Genomic DNA, 6984 nt, shown 5'->3' with positions numbered 1-6984 from the left:
CTACCATCTTCGAGGCATGGGGGACACATGGTGAGCAAGCCGAAATCGGGGAGACGAGTGAGGCGACCATTTTTCACCCCGTGATCGTGGGGCACGGGCGCCTTGAAGGCCACGACTTGAGTCCACTTAGTAAATGAGCCGCGCCCCTGCGTTTTCCTCTTTTTATGGGGAAGGCACGAGCCGCCTCTTTATTACGTTGTGATGCATGAGGGCAGCAACCGCCCCACGCATGACCCCCACGTCGCGCATTCAACGCGGGTCGTGGGGAAGCGCAGCGAGCGAGGGAGTTACTGTGGTAAAAACTCCGCCGCACGCGCACCCGCGCACCGTTCTGGGCCTGGCCCAATAACGCCCCGTGCTTATATGTGGCCCAGGCCCGGGGGCTCTTGTGGGTGTACAAAACTAGGGGTCCCTTTTTGCACCCCTTTACTTGTGCACGGGCAGTCGCAGCCCCACGCCCCTGGCCACGCTTGGCGGGACAGAGGAAGCAAAGGCACAAGACGACTAGACCAACGCCAAGCCGGAAACACAACGAGCAGGAGGGCGAGGAAGACTCCCCCGGCAAGGCCCTTCCCGGGGTGGCTTCCACAGTCCCGGCAAGAGCCTTGCCGGGGCAACTTGCCCAACGCAAGCAGGGCTGCCACCCTTGAGCCCGAGAGTTCCGACGCCCTCAACCACATCGGAACCAAAGCTCGGGAGGCGCCTTCGTGGTGGCATGCAGATCTTTGTGAAGACCAAGAACGTGCAAGATCAGATGAGAATCAGAAGACGGAGATCCTCGGCGAGATCCTTGCCAAGGATACCCATGAGGCCCCCCCGGCAAGACCCTTGCAGGGGACGCCCACGACGCCGCGGCAAGACCCTTGCCAAATATATCCGCGGGGCTGTAGCCAGGCCCACATCTGCCAAGACTCCGCCGCCATTCCCATACAGCTGCCAGCCCACCAACTAGGCGAGGACCTACGTGGTGACGTGCGGCCTCTAGGCCAACTCAGCAAGCACCTATGTGGTGGCATGCGGATCTTCGTGAAGGCTCTGCCACCACACCAACTCAGCAGCCAGCCAGCCGGCTGGCACTACCCGCCTCGTTAGTTCGCACGCGCGTCGAAGCCAGGCGAGGCGGCGACAGCTGGGACGAGCTTCCTTGCCGTCCATGATAAAGAAAGAAGGGCACGTCGGCAGCGCATTAAATGCATTTGTCCTACGATGCCAGAGGATAGACTCGACCACTGTATAGCTTTCCACCTCCTGTGTAACACTGTGGCAGCCCCTTTGTCTATAAAAGGAGGCCCGCGGCGTACTGGGGGAGGATTCGGACTTTTTGGACCCTGCACGCCTTCTAGCTAGTCCAAGAACACCAGATTAACAGAAACCAGCAGGAGTAGGGTATTACGCATCACTTGCGGCCCGAACCTGGATAATCCCCCCGTGTTGATCTCTCAATCCCGCTCTTTCCACGGCCCCGCGCCCACCAACCGTAGCAAAAGGGATTCCTCGTGATCCCGTAGGTGTCGTTTCCCCCGACAGTTGCCATCGAGGATAAAAAGATGGGGTTTACATCATATTGCTTGAGTTTATTCCTCTACATCATTTCATCTTACTTAATGCGTTACTCTGTTCTTCATGAACTTAATACTCTATATGCACGCAGGAGTCGGTTGATGTGTGGAGTAATAGTAGTAGATGCAGAATTGTTTCTGTCTACTTGACACGGACGTAATGCCTATATTTCATAATCATTGCCTTAGATATCATCACAACTTTGTGCTTTTCTATCAATTGCTCGACAGTAATTTGTTCACCCACCATATTATTTCCTATCTTGAGAGAAGCCTCTGGGAAGCCTATGGACCCCGGGTCTATTTTCCATCATATAAGTTTCCGGTACTATTTTGCAATCTTTTACTTTCCGATCAATAAACCAAAAGTATCAAAAATACTTTATCTTTTGTTCTATTTTATTTATCTATCTCTATCTGTCGAGGGAAACGACACCTATGAGATCCCGGGGAATCCCTTCTAAGGTTGGCGGGGCGTGGAGCTGCGCAAAGAGCAGGTCAAGCGATCAATGCGAGGGGATTTTTACCCAGGTTCGGGCCGCAAATGATGCGTAATACCCTAGTCCTGCTTATCTGTGTATATTTGGTGTTCTTGAGCTCTTGAACTAGCTGCCGTGCATGCCCAGTCCAAAAAGTTTGAATCCTTCCTCAGTACACCTCGAGCCTGCTTTTATATGTCAAAGGGGTCACCACACTGGCACACCAGAGGTGGAAAGTATCTACAGTGTACAAATTTACCGCCTGGCACCGTAGGACAAACGCATTTAATGCGCCGCCTACGTGCCCTCTTGCTTTATCAGGGACGACAACAAAGCCCGTCCCGTCTGTTGCCGCCTCGTCTGGCTCCGACGCGCGTCCAAGCTGGCGAGGCATGCAGCACCACGCTGGCTGGCTGGCTGCTATGCTCGTGCGGTGATAGGGTCTTCACGAAGATCTGCATGTCACCACGCAGGTGCTTGACTGGTTGTCCTATAAGCTGCATGCTGCCATGCAGGCGCTCGCCTAGTTGGCGGGCTGGTTGTCGCGTCGAGGCGGCCGTGGGGTAGCAAAACTTTGATAGGTGTGGGCCTGGTTGTGGCCCCACATATGCCCTCCGCAAGGGTCTTGCCGGAGTCTCGTGGCCGTCCCTGTGAAGGGTCTTGTCGGGGTCTTGTGGCCATTTGGTCTTTCACAAAGATCTGCATGCCACCACGTAGGCGCCCCCTGAGCCTTGGTCTTGATGTTGTCGATGGTGTCAGAACTCTCAGGCCCAAGGGTGACGGCCTTGCTGGTGTTGGGCAAGTCGCCCCGGCAAGGCTCTAGTTGGGGCTGCGTAGGCCGCCCCGGCAAGGGTGTTGCCGGGGGGGGGGGAATCCATCTTGCCCCTTTGCTCTTCGCGCCTCTAGTTTGAATACTGCCATGGATGTCTTGTTCCTTCCCTTCCTCTGCCCCGCCAAGCATGGCCGTAGGTGTGGCTACAACTGCCCATGCACAAGCAAAGGGGTACAGAAAGGCCCCTACTTTTGTACACCGACAGGAGCCCCCGGGCTTGGGCCACACATAAGCGCGAAGCGTTGTTGGGCCAGGCCCAGAACGGTGCGCGGACACGCGTGGTAGAGTTTTACCCGTGGTAACTTCTTCGCCAGTTGTGCTTCCCCACGATCCTCATTGAGTGCGTGACATGGGGGTCGTGCGTGGGATGGTTGCATCATGCTGGCGTCATCTCGTGGTGAATAGTAAAGAGGCGGCCCGCGTCTTCCCCATAAAAAAGAGGAAACCGCAGGGGGCGCTGCTCATTTACCCTCCGCGCCTTTCCCAATCTCGGAACCGCCATTCCACGTTTCCCACCATGCCCGCCTTTTTCTCCATGTACGCTGCATGCATGGCGCGGGGTAGGTGGCGGACGTGCAGGGTATGGGAAGGTGCGCCATGGCCGATACCCATGTGCCTTTGATTGGCGCGGGGAGGGCGGTCGACGACCTCACTCGTTACCAATGGCTTTAATGAACCGGACTTGAAAGGGCCCTTCAGAGGGGGTATGGATCCAGCCCCCCGCCCTTTTTGCTTGACTACAAAATGGGAGTCGGGAGGAGGGATGTGCATCTCATTGCATCTTCTCTTCTTCTACGTTCTGCATCCACCATCATGCTGAAGGGGCGCGGTCGTGGCCGTCCTTCTGCGGAGGCGACTAGATCCTCCTCTTGCCAGAGAGACACGCCGGTCAAGGAGGAGCCAAGTGACCAAGGCGGAGGAGCTGGACGGGGCCGCGGTCGGCGAGGTGGTCGAGGCGGAAGAGGACATGGAGGTGGGGCACCTACGGTGCCGCCATCTCCTCCCGCTTCGTCAAGCGGCCATGTCGGAGACACGGCGCTGGAGTTTATTCTGTAGTTGCGCGAGCCACCGCGTGGCCGCCTTCGTCTTCCCGAGGCGTTCGCGAGGGTGCTGGAGGTCGACCAGCCGTCGAGGTTGAGGCTTCACATGAAGGGATGTTGCAATGGCGACATGTGGCCAAACACAAGGTTCCCCGTCCCTCATGTAATGCTTCTTCGTCGCGGTTGGAAAACCTTCGCACGCGCCCACTACCTGATGAAGGGGCACGTTTTCCACTTTAAATTAGTGGAGGCCGACCTGCTCTCCGTCAATGTCTTCAGGCGCTCGGGAATCAGGTTAGGGTGCTGCGTGGAGAGCTTGACCGATGATGAAAGCTCCTCCTCGAGCGACAGCTGTGACGCCCTCGATTCAATCGTACACTAATCATACACGCAAATGTGTACGATCAAGATCAAGGACTCACGGGAAGATATCACAACACAACTCTACACACAAATTAAAACAATACAAGCTTTATATTACAAGCCAGGGGCCTCGAGGGCTCGAATACATAAGCTCGAATACACAAGAGTCAGCGGAAGCAGCATTATCTGAGTACAGACATGACTTAAACAAGTTTGCCTTAAGAAGGCTAGCACAAAAGCAACATTGATCGAGAAGGCAAGGCCTCCTGCCTGGGAGCCTCCTAACTACTCCTAGTCGTCGGCGGTCTCCATGTAGTAGTAGGAATCGGCGGTGGCATCTGGCTCCTGGGCTCCGACATATGGTTGCATCAACCGGAAAGAAGAAGAAAGGGGGAAAAGGGGGAGCAAAGCAATCGTGAGTACTCATCCAAAGTACTCGCAAGCAAGGATCTACACTACATATGCATCGGTATCAATGAAAAGGGTTGTATGTGTGGACTGGACTGCAGAATGCCACAAGAAATGGGCAAAGCCTAGCCTATCGAAGACTAGCATCTTCTCGAAACCACCATCTTGCAGCAACAGGAGGGAGTAGAGTAGCATAAAGTAAAGTAGTAGAAGTGTTATCAACCTCGGCCAGAGATCCTTTTTCGACTCCCTGCGAGAAAGCAATCCCAGAGCCATACTATCCAGTTATCATCTCATATCCAAGTCTCATCTCAAGTATCCAGTTCTAGTTGTATCGATCGGGATACAACTCCAAGTGTCTGTTACCGTAGGACAGGCTACCGATAGATGTTTTCTTCCCTGCAGGGGTGCACCAACTTACCCACCACGCTCGATTAACTCCGGCCGGACACACTTTCCTGGGTCATGCCTGGCCTCGGCCAAACAATACGCCGCAACCCGACCTAGGCTAAATAGAGAGGTCAGCACGCCGGCCTAAACCTATGCCCCCAGGGGTCATGGGCCATCGCCTCGGGAACTCCTGCACGTTGCGTGGGCGGCCGGTGAGCAGACCTAGCTACCTCCTTAAAAAAGGCAGGAGCTTCCCAGTCCAACCCGGCGCGTGCCGCTCAGTCGCCGACGTCTAATAAGCTTCGGCTGATGCATACGACGCAGAACGCCCATACTATGCCCACGTGATGGTTAGTGCTATCAGGCCAGAGGCCCCTCGGATCAAATATCCAAACCGTTAGCGTGTTGGTAGTGCGGTCATGAGCAGAGACTCACGAAAGATGTGACCCCGTCGCCCTGTCTCGAGGACTTGCGGCAAGGGCTAGGAATGCCCGGCCTCGCCTCGTAATTATCTCGCGGGCACCCTCTTGGTCAACCCGTCTCCACATCACTCGCGGGTACCCCTCAGAGTCGACCCGCCTTTCCAAGTAACAGTTGTAAAGTCTAAGTATCCGTGTGACCAAACATCAAGGGGAAAACCCGAGGAATCACCCCCGATGAATTCCACTCGATGTAATCATCAAGGTGAACGTAAGAGGAACCACCTCCGAGGTTCACACTTGAGGGGTTGCACGACAGAGTTGTATCGGAAGTGGCTAAGGAGGAAATCACCCTCGATGACCACGACCGAATAGCTACACTACAGCGTTAACATGAGAAGTGCTGAAGAGGTCTCACCCTCGGCACTCGATAGTAACCCAATAGTGTCGAGCAACTAAGGGGAAAGTGATGTGCGGTGTCGGGGCCTGGTCTTCGATCCCGTTGATCGGGTCTTCAATGATGAAGCAGGCGCAACAAGGACAAGGTGGGGGTCACTGATGGATCACTAACCAACCTATACTAAGCAGTTTAGGATAAGCAGGTAAGGTACAATGAGCAGGTTACAAAAGCAGGCTATGCATCAGAATAGGAGCAAACAATAACAGTAGAAAAATCTAATGCGAGCATGAGAGAATGGAATGGACGATATCGTCGACATAGTCGATCACAAGGGCAGCATCGGTCTCGGGGTCTACCGGAGAGAAGAGGGGGAAGAAACCGTACATATAAAGCAAACATAGCATCACAAAGCATAACGTGGCAAATGCTGTGCCGGGTGTGACCTAACGTATGGCTACATGATATAGGTGAAGGGGGAATTGAACCGGGAATGTTTTCCCGGTTCCGGACCTGTGTCAGACAGATGACTGGAGGGGGAATGTTCCATGTTCAGATAGTTAGAGGCATCTGACAGGTAAACAGACCACGTATCCGGATTCGTTGGATTTTTTGAGCAACTTTCATGTAGAAAACATTTTCATCCGAGTTACGGTTTATTTTCGATTAATTTTCAAAGATTAAACAATTTTCTGGAATTACTTAAATTAACAGAAAAGGAATATGACATCAGCATGACGTATGTGTGACGTCAGCAGTCAACAATCCGGTTGACTGGTCAAAACTCACATGGGGGACCCACCTATCATAGACAGTGGGTTAAAGAGAGTTCAAACTAATCTAAATTTAGTTAGTAAAACAACTGGGCCCACCTGTCAGTGTCTAGTTAAGCTAATTAATTTATTTTAAACTCCTTTAGCTATTTAGTGGAGGTGGGGCCCATTTGTCAGTAGTTGGGCTGGTCTAGTCAGCATAGTTGACAAGGTCAACTAGTCAACTGGGGGCCAGGGGCCCCACTGGCAGTGACCCAGGGGGTGGCCCCGGTCGGCCATGTCAGTGCGGGCGCCGGCGTCTAGCCGCCGGTGGCAAAAACCAAG

This window comes from Triticum aestivum, chromosome 7D, assembly GCF_018294505.1.
Source record: "Triticum aestivum cultivar Chinese Spring chromosome 7D, IWGSC CS RefSeq v2.1, whole genome shotgun sequence".
Lineage (NCBI taxonomy): Eukaryota > Viridiplantae > Streptophyta > Magnoliopsida > Poales > Poaceae > Triticum > Triticum aestivum.
The sequence above is the reverse complement of the archived record's forward strand: the minus strand, read 5'-3'. Positions refer to the sequence as shown.